The sequence below is a fragment of the Arvicola amphibius genome, chromosome 1, assembly GCF_903992535.2.
Source record: "Arvicola amphibius chromosome 1, mArvAmp1.2, whole genome shotgun sequence".
Taxonomy (NCBI): domain Eukaryota; kingdom Metazoa; phylum Chordata; class Mammalia; order Rodentia; family Cricetidae; genus Arvicola; species Arvicola amphibius.
The window spans coordinates 195,935,774-195,948,818 of record NC_052047.1 but is presented as its reverse complement, the minus strand read 5'-3'; positions in this window follow the sequence as shown (position 1 = coordinate 195,948,818).

Here is a 13,045-nt window from a genome sequence, read left to right as displayed (position 1 = left end):
ACCTAGCCCTCTGAACCCAGGATACCTCCCTCTCTGCCAGGATACCCCCTCTCTCTGTCCTCAGCCCTTAGCTGCTCCTAGGGTGTACGCCCTGGCTCTTCACTGCCCAGCATTTAGTGATAGGCGTGTGTGCGTGTGTGCGTGTGTGTGCGTGCGTGTGTGTGTGTGTGTGTGTGTGTGTTTCCCTTGGGCCATCTGGTAGACCTGGAGTCCTGGGCTATGGGTCTCAGAGTCCCTAGAACACATAATCTCTCCTTTCTCAGTTCCCCCAGGTACTCCACCTCTTTGAATTAAATAAGGTCTCAAGCTTAGGCTGAGCTTTCTTTTCCCCTTTACCCATTTCTCCCACCGCCAAGCCCCGGATGAAAGATCTGTCAGCAGGCAAATTTGCTGAGCCCCCAGCTGCCCAAATGATACGTTTCCTTCCTGTGGCTCTCCAGCAAACTTCTCATGCCCCGGCTAAAGGAGAGCTCTACTTGGCGATGCAGCCTCCTCCAATCCAGAAAGCAGCCCTGCCCTTTCAACTCCCAAAAACTGTAACAAGATTGTCGCAGATGCCAATTTTCAAACACAACGTAAGCACCCTTTCAAGTACCTAATCCTAATGTAGACTAAGGTGGTGGTGTTGGATCAGGCGGATGAGGGCTCAAATTAAGTTAGATTGTACGTGCACATGTGAAAGCAAGCAAGGGACATCAAAGAAAGGATCCATTTGGATGGCAAACAGAAATAAATGCTGGCCACAGACATTGAAGACATCTGGCTTGATTGGGAGTCTGATGTTTGTTTCTTAGGTGGGGACAGTTAGCTACTATACGGAGAGCTGGATGAGCCTCATCTCTAACTCCGCTGGGGATTTGTTTCTGAAGGCTTATTTTAAAAGAAGATTGTTTTCATTTTAATTCTGCATATGTGCCTGTGTGTGGGTATTGAGCACACAAGTGCAGCTGTCTGACGAGGCCGAAAGGGCCGATGGGTTACAGGTGGCTATGAACTGCTCCCACGTGAATGCCCAGAGTCGAACTGGGATCCTCTGGAAGAGCTCCTGCTCAGAAGGGGTGAGTCATCCTTTTGCTCTGGCTCATAGACCAGCGCCTTGCTCAGCCATCATCAGAGAAGCTTCCTCTCGCAGCAGATGGGAACAAACACAGAGACAGGCATTATGCAAAGAGTTAGAGACCTTGGAACACTCAGCCCTAAATAGGACGCCTCCAGCAAACCCCTCCCCTCAGGGTTCAGGGAATCCTGCAGAAGAGGAGGCACACAGTAAGAGTCAAGGGGATGGAGGACCTAAGAAGCTCCTTTTGGAGGCTTTGAAGGAAATCTACTTTCATTCCTTGCAGCCTTTAGCAATCAAGAAAGACTTTGGGAGAGAGAGATATTTAGAGCTTGCTTACATGGAAAAATAACATTAGTAATTAATGTGTCTTTTTATGGACCCAAATGTCTTGTGCTAGCCTCTTATGTAATTTTTACTCTGTCTCTTATGATCTTTTTATAGTCGATTTCTCTCTTTGCAAAGGCGGGCTCTATTGATAATACCTCACTAAAAGGGTTTGGTCGCCCACGAGGAAGCAATGTCCACCACAGCACTGGAGGGGTGACTCCGGGCATGCCCTTCCCTTCTCTGGGGTTCGGAAAGATGCTAGCCTTGGCTTCCTGGTTGCCCCTTACCACAGGGCGGGACTGGAGAGGGCAGAGCAGAAGCTGCTACCAGGGGATTTCTGCGAAAGGGCAGTGACTGACTCACCAGCGTCAGAGTCGGAAAAGGTCTCCGCGCTCCACACCACCTTTCCCGGGAGGAGCCCAGGTGACAGGACGCCTCCTGCTGCACCAGTTTAAACCCTGAGTAAATGACAGGCTTCCTCTCACGGGAAGCAAGGGCATTTTGTCACGGGCGCAAACACATTCTCTCACTCTTCAGACGGTAAGCGTCAGCTGAAAGGACACCGCCCCCGCAGTTCTTGGGCTGTGCAGAGTGAGAAAACTGCCCCGAGAGTTTCTGATCAGCCTGCGGAGCAATGGCTGAGCCCGGCAGTGCCACTGCGGGGGAAGGGCCTGGGGACTTTCCGGATGCCTGAGTGCTGAGCTTGATTTTACATAGTCTGTTCACGGTGCTGAAACACAGCACCCCAGACGGGGTTGTTTAGAAACGGCAGATAAGCATTGCTCACAATTCTGAAGACTGGGTAGTCCAAGATGCCTTGTGTGGTGCCTGGCACCACCTGGGGAGATGTGGCATCCGGAGAGGTGCCTGTAATCACTCGGGGGCCGGGGCGGGGGTGGGGGGAAGTGGGTAGAGGTAGCGTCTGAACCTCTTTGCACAGGCTCTAATTCCATTTGCAAAGAAATCCTCATGGTTTAATCTCTTCCCAAAGCCCCTGGTTCTTAACATGATTGCACTGGGGACTTAATTAGCATGTGGATGTAGAGCCAGGTGACTCAAACCTGTAACCCCGCTGCAGGAGGCAGGGCTGAGGGTCACTGCACGTTTAGGGCTGAGCTGGTCTACACAGTGGATTCCAGATTACCGGCAACAACAAAAGCAGCAGCAACAATAATAAATTTGGGTGCTCATTTATTCAGACCATAAATACGGCTTGTGGGTATCTTTTTCCCCAGGGTGTGATGTTTCTGAGTTGAACCCCATGATTTCTTGAGCTCTTGGTGTCACTGACCAGCCCTCACAGGCTGCCATTTCCCACTTTGGAGTTAATGAAGGCTTCAGATGGTAGTGTTAGGGCCATCTAAAAACACCTATCTTGCAAAGAAGCTCAAGGTAAGCTAGGATTCCCCCCCAAGTGGTTATGTCCTTGGAAAGGACCCCTTCCAACTGTGCTCGGGAGTGACCCACCACAGGCAGGCCAGGCGCCACCTCACACCCCGTTGTCATGTGTCATTTAGTGGGGCTGTCCCATCTCTCTGATGGGCGCTGTGGCCAACGGGAAATGGGGTCCCTGCTTGATGAAGAAACAAGCCTGACAAAACTTACTATTGACTGGAACAATGGGCGGTCTCTTAGGAGAAGTTCTGGAACTTTCCATACTTAGCTCCAAACAGCAGGTCCTCGAGTCCGTCCTGCAAGCACGCCTGCTGCCCTTCAGCGGCAGTGCGTGCCACAGTGACTTCCCCATCTGAGTTTCTCCAACACTGGCAGCTGCACTTGCTCCACCTGAAAGCCATGTCCGCTCTGCCGGTCAAGAGGAGCTTGCGAACCGAGTCCATCTCTGCTCCTTGTTAGACACCGAAGCTGCCGCTTGCAGTCGGAGGGTGAGCAGCCACTGAGCAGTGAGTCTGGTCCAACAGTTTGTTTGTTAAGATACAGACCATGTTTTTGAGTGTAAGTGGAGCGGGAGCGTGGTTGCAAACCGGCAGACTGCAGTTGCCCTGAAAGTCACTCGCACACCATGTCCTCCTCTGTCTTCTTCCCAGTGCTTGCAACATCTGCCCCAAGGCCTCCTTGCTTCCCACAAATGAGCGATCCTCTTGTTCTCATCTTCTTAGGTAGAAAGGGCTGAGGGTTTTTTGTTTGTTGGTTTTTATTTTGTTGTTGTTGTTTCTGATTTTTTTTTTTTTTAGGAGGCGTTATTCATCCTTCATTTCTTTCAAGCAAAGGCTGGGACGACAGATATTAGTGCCAGCCTACAGTCCACAACCCCAGAGAACCTAGACAACACAGAGGACCCTAAGAGAGACATACATGGATATACACAGGAAGGAGAAAAGGACAAGATCTCCTGAGTAAACTGGGAGTGTGGGGGTCATGGCAGAGGGTAGAAGGAGAGGGGGAGAAAGGGAGGGAAGCAGAGAAATATGTATATCTCGATAAAAACAATAAAAAAATAATGACAAAGGGTGATTTAAATGCTGGATTTAGGCAGATTGGCAAGCCATTGGTGACTTGAGGGCCACCTCTGCCCAGGACCAGGGCTGGGTTACATGGCACCTGCCTGGCATTCAGACTCTCCCGGCCCACTCTGGGAGGGCAGCCCCGCCATAGTCGCTTGGTGCTGTGAGTTACCATACATCTTTGCTGGCTAGGGAAGCTGAGGCTAGAGGCCTGCTTCCTTTCTTACTGATGTGGATCAAGGGCACCTGGGATTTCCTAGGGTCATAGTACAAAGAATACAGGGACCTGTGGCCCGTGGTAGAAATAAAGACAGTGTATCGAGAGCCCTGAGGCTGGACATGGGCAACAGATAGAGGCCTGAGCCTCTGGGTCACAGTCAGCATCCTTTATGGATCTTCTAGATAGCATCCATCTGCCTTTTCCAATATCTGTAAACTGCTTTTGTATTTCGGGGGGTGGGGAATGTTTTTCTGCACATGGTATGTCCCTTACATGTAGCCTTAGTGGGGGGACTCTCTTCTCTCTCTCTCTCTCTCTCTCTCTCTCTCTCTCTCCTTTCTCCCTCCCTCCTTCCTTCCCTCCCTCCCTCCTTTCTTCTCTCCTTCCCTCCCTCCTTCCTTCCCTCCCTCCTTCTTTCCCTTCCTTCCCTCCCTCCTTCCTTCCCTCCTTCCCTCCCTCCCTCCTTCCTTCCCTCCCTCCTTCTTTCCCTTCCTTCCCTCCCTCCCTCCCTCCTTCCTTCCCTCCTTTCCTCCTTCCCTCCCTCCCTCCTTCCCTCCCTCCCTCCCTCCCCCCTCCTTACTCTCCTGCTCACTAGGAAGTTATTCTTGTTTCAGTCTTATTACATACTCCAGGCATGCCTCAAACCTGTGATCCTCCTGCCTCAGCCTCCCCAGTGCTGGGACAGAGCACAGGCATGCTCCACCACACCCAGATCTCCCTGTCTTTTCTATACCAGAACATCTCATGTGTATTAGTCTTCCATGCTGATCCTGAACATGGCGATTCAGAACGCCGTGCATTTATTCTCAGTTATGGAGGTCACAAGTTCAAATGGTCCTGAGAGAACCAACATCAAGATATCAGCAGTCATGTGCCCGCCACAGGCTTCCTGGCTGTTTCCAGCTTCTTGTCCCTTGGTCTATGGCCCCTGCCAGCCTCAGCTTCATTCAACTCTGTTTTGTGGTCACAATTCTTATGAGAAATCTTGATATCTAGGGTTATCGCCCCACCTTGAGGTATTTAATCATACCTGCAAAACACCGCCCTTACATAAGACAACGTAGGAGGTTCCAGGATATCAGGCTGTAGACATCCTGGCGGGGCTATTGATCTGCTTACCACACGATCCAGCTCCCTGAGCTCTGGATGGGATGGGAAGAGGCCAGTAGTGATGCAGGGGAGTGACTGGATGAACAGGGACTTGGAGCAAGTCCATCACTTACGCTTTTCTCAAGCAGAACTCTAGTTCATGTCGTGTGTTGGGAGCTGTGAACCCCCAGATCCTGAATTTCTTGTAGACAACTTGTTTTCTCCGGTCTGAGTGCCTACAGCTGCTCTGAGCACGAGACCCTCAAGAGTTCCTGATGGCAGGGGAATGGTTTCTGGTGGGTTTGGCTGGGGTGTGGCTATCCCTAAATAAGCTTCTCCTGAACACAATAAAGGGGGCATTCTTGGGGCACTTTGGCATCAAAGATGACTCATGTCTCTATGTGTCTTTGTGTGTTTCAATCTCCAGCCCCTTGCCCGGGTCATGAATTTGGTATGGTGGCACATTAAAGCACAGATGGGCGTGGTGTGCCACAATCGTGAGTCTTATCAACACGTTAACTCAACTGACATCAGAGTGCCATGTGAGGATGACTGCATACACACTCACATTTCCAAACTCCCACGTTGAAGTTAGCTCCGTTCCTCATGTGTTTAAGCTGTTGCCTGTTCCTCATGGCTGAGGTGAACTCCTGAGCCACCGAGGAAGTGGCTAGAGCTTCCAAAGAGATAGGAAACTCCGAGAATATAAACACAAGTAAATTGACTTTGCACCAGGCAGCAGAATGGACTCAGGCCCTGCCCATGTTCACCATTGTCTGTGTGCATTCCTCGCTCCACGGTAAATAAAATCAGGAATTTCCCCGAAGTGGACTCCATTGTCGGATTTCCTTCCACAAAATAAATGGCAGCTGAGGCCACCAAAACAAGAGCTGTAGAGATGTCCCCAGCCTTGGGACAGTGAGTACCACTAAGGGAAATCGTTTTCTTTGAGGGTCCAAGGCTGAATGAGAGTCCGCTCCAGGCCTTTCTCCCTGCTGCTCTTCCCAGCACTGTGTGAACACAGTGCTCTGTTAATCCATGTTTGCCCATAGACATTTATGTTATTTAACAAAATCCAACATGCTTTCAAGATGAAAACTCTCAAGGAATCAGGTGTGGAAGGAAGTATTTGCTCTTCCCCTGGCTTGTGTGATTAGACCATGTCCAGATTTGAGAATGGCTGAGGTCGGGGAAGCCATACTATGACAAAGCCTAATTTGATAGCATTGTAATCTTTACAGATGACTAGTTCTCTGAGAGTTTCACAAATGTATGTTGATTGTATTCAACTCTTCGTGCCTCTTCCTAACTCCTGCCAGATTCTCCCCCACTGCCACCGTACCTCTCTCTTGTGTCTTTATCTTTAATCCAGCTGCCATAGGTCAGTCCCCAGGGATTACTAAATTAACCTTATTTGTTGAGCAGGTTTGACTAACATTGGAAATTTGTCAGAAAATAAGGAAAACTAAATAAATTTTGTCAGCTGCATAAACCTCTGAAAATCACCCTACCTCTCTTTGTTGAATGAAACTTTGAGTTCAAATATCTTTATTATTATGTAGATTTATGGGGTACATCTTAGTCTCTTTTCCTGTTGCTAAGATAAGATACAGACAAAAGCAAATTAGGGGAGAATGTGCTTGTTTCAGCTCAACATTCCAGCTCGTTGTCTATCATTTTAGAAAGTCGCGGCGACAGACACTTGACACAACTTGCCACACCACATCCATAACCAAGAATCATAGATGGGTAAGTTAATGCGTGCTTGCTAGCGCTCGGCTATCTGTGTCATAGATGAGTGAGTTAATGTGTGCATGCTAGTGCTTGGCTGTCTCCACTCACACAGTTCAGGCTGGAGAATGGTGCCTCCCATAGTGGGACCCTCTGTATTCACACTTCAGTTAACACCATAAAGATGAACCTCCCCTCACAGACTTGCCCACAGGCTAACATGGTCTAGACAATCCCCCAGGAAGACCCCTCTACCCCCAGGGTGATTCTAGACTGTGCCAAATCAATGATTAACCACCACGACACTCTGATCTATTAGATATACCCAGGTATTGTGGAGAATTCATTGCATCTGAGCTAATTAACATGAGTACCTTCCTTTGTTTTGCTGGTGACAACACTTAGAATCTATTTTCTCACCAGTTTCAAGTGGGTAGTGTAGTGACATGTGGTGTAGGAGGGCCTTCTGTCTATGTGTTGCTTTTATTGGTTAATAAATAAAGAACTGCTTTGAGCCTATGGCAAGGGTAGAACAGAACTAGGCGGGAAAAGCTAAGCTGTATGCTGGGAGAAAAAAGGGCGGAGTCAGAGAGGCGCCATGTAGCCCTGCTGGAGACAGATGCTGTAACTTTAACCAGTGAGCCACAGCCACATGATGATACACAGATTATTAGAAATGCGTTAAATTAATATGTAAGAATTAGCCAATAAGAAACTAGAGTTAAAGGGCAAAGCAACAATTTACTTAATACAGTTTCTGTGTGATTATTTTGGGTCTAAGCTAGCAGGGCAGCCGGGAACCAACAAGCAGCCTCCTTCCTACAGACTTGTTATTCATTACTTTCCAGAACCAAACCACTTTACATTGTTGGAATTCTGTGCCCTGGCCAGCACTTCCTCATATTTTCCCCCTCTAGAACCTGGTGTCTGCCATTCCACTCTACATATCTGGGAGGCTGACGATGACCATGACTTCTCCTCTTCTTGGTTCTAAAAGTCAGATCCAGAGCTTTGCACACCCGGGCAAGCTTGAGCTCACTATCTTAGATGCCACCTAAATAAGATCACATAGTCTTGCTTTCCTGCATCTGGCACATCTCACTTTGCCAGCATTTCCTCTTTCTTGAAAGTCAAATGCTATTCCCTTGTATGAACATACCACATTTTAAATCCATATATATGCCATTGGAAGTTCAGGTTATATTTAAAAATCAACATTTTTTTTGAGATTAAAAATTATTAACAAATTTGGTATTGAAGGAACGTATCTCAGCATTATAAATGACTTATATAATAACTGCAGCTAGCAGTTTCTTCAATAATGAAAGACGAGTTTCTTTTTCTCTAAAAGAAAGCCTATTCAGCACAGTATGGAGAGTCTTAGCCAGAGCAATTAGGCAAGAAAAAGAAAGAAAAAGCATCCAGATTGGAAAGAAGTAAAACTTTCTCTGCAGATGGCATGATCTTATATATAGAAAACACTAAGACTCTACGAGAAATGCTAGAATTAATAAGTGAACTCAGCATGCTTAATAAGGTCCCAAGCTCTCCCCAGACTGGAAAGAGAATGCATAGATGTCTAACAGAGGCCACCAGAGCTCACGGTTGCGTGAAGAACATGGCTGAGAACCCACCAGCAGTAACAGTGTAACGGTGGCTGAGAACCCACCAGCAGTAACAGTGTAACGGTGGCTGAGAACCCAGCAGCAGTAACAGTGTAACGGTGGTTGAGAACCCACCAGCAGTAACAGTGTAACGGTGGCTGAGAACCCAGCAGCAGTAACAGTGTAACGGTGGCTGAGAACCCACCAGCAGTAACAGTGTAACGGTGGCTGAGAACCCAGCAGCAGTAACAGTGTAACGGTGGCTGAGAACCCAGCAGCAGTAACAGTGTAAAGGTGGCTGAGAACCCAGCAGCAGTAACAGTGTAACGGTGGCTGAGAACCCAGCAGCAGTAACAGTGTAACGGTGGCTGAGAACCCAGCAGCAGTAACAGTGTAACGGTGGCTGAGAACCCAGCAGCAGTAACAGTGTAACGGTGGCTGACACTGAAGCAGCTGCCTGACTTTGGGTCTGGGCCTGTTTTTGAGACATGGTCTCATTATGTTCCTCCGGCTGACTTAACACGCTCTGTGTCACGCAGTCTGGCCTTGAACTCGCAGCAGCCTTCCTGCCTCTGCTGGGCAATGCCACGCCCAGCACTGAGGATTACAGTAGACTTCGGGGAAACATTACAAACCACAGCATTTTTTTTTCCTTTTGCTTTGAGACAAGGTCTCCCTCTGTAGCTCTGGTTGGCCAGGAATTCACAAAGTAAACCAGGCTGTCCTTGAACTCACAGCCTGCCTCATATCACGCGCATTTTAAAAAGGTCTTTAAAATTCGGTTAAGAGGTAGTCTGCTCTGTCCTCACTCCGAAGCCCGGTGAAGCGGACTCCACTCTAGCGGATCCGTCCTTCGTCCCACAGTCCAACAGGAAGCATTCCACTTCAGCCAGCGCTGCGGGGACCATAAGGAATCTTCCCCAGCTCTCCACAGACAGCCGAGAATTCAACATTTCTCACCTGGTCCCCAGCTCATCGGCAAGTGTGGCAGAGAAGTGGCCACTCTCTTTGGTCCAGCCCTCACTGGTGGGAAGAATAGGTGAGTCTGCTTCAGAAAGAGCACATTAGGAAATGGGGTTCAGTTCTCAAATGGACAGTTTCGTGCCAGGAAAGGTGAATGAATAGATAAACTGAGGCACATCCAGGTAACAGGATGAACCGTAGCCATGAGAAGATTTGGGGAAGCTGGAACGCACGGTACTATGTTCAGGAGGCCAATTGAAAAAAGGCTCTGTACTGAGTAATTCTGGATAGCATTCCGGAAAAGACTCTGTACTGTGTAATTCTGGATAGCATTCCAGAAAAGGCAAACACAAAACCATGGACACAGTGTAAAGATCAGTGGTTCCAGGGATTAGTGGGGAAGAGGGCGGCTGGGTGCAGCACAGAGGAATTCAGGACACTGAAATTCTGTGTAACCATAATGGAAGACAGCATGCTTACTGAACCCACTAAATGCACAGCACCAAGCGTGTACCCCAAACTGCAGACCTGATTGTGAGGGTCATGTGAGCTGATGATTATAACTCATGAAGCGTGATCCTGGGGGGCGGGGCTGTACGGTTGTACATGTGGGAATGCATTCGTTATTGCTCCGTTTTTACCTCTAGCTGTGTATGGGATGAGAATGCCAGTGGCCTGGGCCTCTTGAACTAGCTCTTTACTTGGAACTGGGAGTGGGGAATCCCATCTTCAAGGCCACACATATAACCACCTGGGTCAGTGGGTCATGGCTACAAGGTCAGAGGTCACAGTCACTCTGAGACTGAAATCTAGATTCTCTTAAATCAATTCATGTTCTGTTTGCTAGATTTCCTTGGAACCTTGGAACCATTTCTATCGACTTCAAATGGTTACTTAATTTTATTTTTCTTTTTTGTTTTTTCGAGATAGGGTTTCTCCGTAGCTTTGGAGCCTGTCCTGGAACTAGCTCTTGTAGACCAGGCTGGCCTCGAACTCACAGAGATCCGCCTGCCTCTGCCTCCTGAGTGCTGGGATTAAAGATGTGCGTCACCACCGCCTGGCTAAAAATAATCTTCAACAGATGTTGGCCATTCACTAGAAAAAGGGACTGCAGAGCCCCGTGGGCCTCCTGCAGGAGGCACGCACGCCTTTACTTCCAACATCATTGATCTTCTCTACAGAAGGTTCTGCTTCACTCTTGGCTTTCCAGCTTCAGGTAGCTGTGAACAGATTGGGAAGGGCTGGGAGGAGGACCAGAAAGATGGCACAAGGGGCACGCATGTGGGCACTCCTATCAGAGGGGCTAAAACGACCAGTCTTAAATACGTGACCAACAAAGGTCATAAAGACATGTACATGTACATTGAACATAGAATGTGTCTGATACAGGGTACAGTATATGGATTAGAGACAAGAAATAGTCTCTGGAAAGCTTGTTAAACAGTTGGTTTTGCATCCCAGAAGTTTCCAGAATAGCATTTAAAAGCACCATAAACCCTTGTCTTTGTAGGGCTAACCTCGCAGTAACAGAACCTTAGCTCCTATATTCACACCCATCCTAGACGAATCTGATAGAGACATTTGCTAATGAGAATTTCCTCAAATAATTTCAGAAATGTCCGCTCACATCCAACCCTAGCCTACAGTGTAAGCATTCCAGAGTGCCTGGAAGCTAGTAATACTGAGAAGCAAGAGAACCAAAGATTCTTGGCCACGTGGCTATCAGCTCTTCCTCGAGGTGAAGCAAAAAGAAGCAGCTGCTTTTCTCCCCCTGACTTTCAGCAGGGCTCATGTGGCCATGCCACTTAGAGAGGAGGACATGACAACCAGCCGCACCAGGCCCCTGGCAATACTTGGGATTCCGAGGTCGCGCCAGCTTCCTGAACATGACTAAGCCATTGTCTTTCCATTTCCAGGATGGGAGATAAACTACACTCTAAATATTTATTTTTCTTATCTCATGGATTCTAATAAAGGGATTTGGTTGAGGTGACATTTCAAATGAAATGCTAAATATAGAACAATTTCAATTTACACAGAGAGAAATCATTCAATGGGTGATTCTTCTCAAATTCAGGTCATAAACACTAGGGGAAATGGATGCTTCTCACGTGTTGGCAGGGGTTCAGAACTCAGTCTTCCTCTGGAACCCCCATCTGTGGCAGTGCAGTGACCCTTTAATAAGGGAAGGAACCCCCAACACACCACACAGCAATGCTAGCTGCTTGCTTCTCTTAATGTTAAAATACTTTGAAAAAATGTTATTGGCCAAGTTTGACTAGACATCAGCTACTTACCAAAGTGACACTCTTTGACCAATCAAATTTGACTGCAAGCACAAAGAGAAAACCAGAAATTGCAACACACATGCAAATTATGCACTCCTGCATACATACATTTACACACATGTAGAGATAATCACATAGCATGCACATAATTCGTGTGTCTATCACAATAGAAATAGAAGCACTCTTTAAGAGTCATGGATGTTCTCAGACTGTGGTGCTGGGATTGAACCTAGGCGAACACATCACTGCCAAGCTGCATCTAAAGCCCTTTAAGGACTCTGACAAAAAGCAAGGTGACACTTCTTGAATGTACCCTCTCTCCCATCTTAGTTTATTAAACTGATTTAAAATGGCCATGAAACAACCCTTTGTTTATTCTAAAGGTATCTTCCTTCTCTGAAAATGAGCCGGCCTCTGCTTGTTCATGGATGCTGCTGTTTCACAGAGGGAGGAGCAGATTCAGGAGGAGCCTGAAAATGTAGTTATCTGTTACACTGGGAGCCTGAAGGCTAAGTCTTCCCCTTAACCACTGGCCAGGTAAGCAACTGAAGAACAAAGACAAAGGATTAGACCTATCCCTGTGCTTTGATTAAAAAACAAACAAACTAAACAAAAAAGTAATAAAGAATAGTATACTCTCTGGAAATTGTTAAGATTGAAGGGATACAAGGAACACACCTAAACATAATAAAGGCAATATACAGCAAGCCAACATCAAACTAAATGGAGAGAAACTCAAAGTGATCCCACTGAAATCAGGAACAAGACAAGGCTGTCCTCTTTCTCCACATCTATTCTATATAATACTTGAGGTTCTAGCTAGAGCAATAAAACAACAAAAGGAGATCAAGGAGATACATATTGGAAAAGAAGAAGTCAAACTCTCACTATTTGCTGATGATATGATAGTTTACATAAGGGACCCCAAAAATTCTACCAAGGAACTTCTACAACTCATAAACACCTTCAGTAATATAGCAGGATACAAGATTAACCCCCCAAAAATCAGTAGCCCTCCTGTACACAGATGATAAATGGGTTGAGAAAGAAATTTGATAAATATCACCCTTCACAATAGACACAAACAGCATAAAGTATCTCGGAGTAACTCTAACCAAACAAGTGGAAGACTTGTATGACAAGAACTTTAAATCTTTGAAGAAAGAAATTGAAAAGGACACCAGAAAGTGGAAAGATCTCTCATGCCCTTGGGTAGACAGACTTAACATAGTAAAAATGGTAATCTTACCAAAAGGAATCTACAGATTCAATGCAATGCCCATCAAAATCCCAGCAAAATT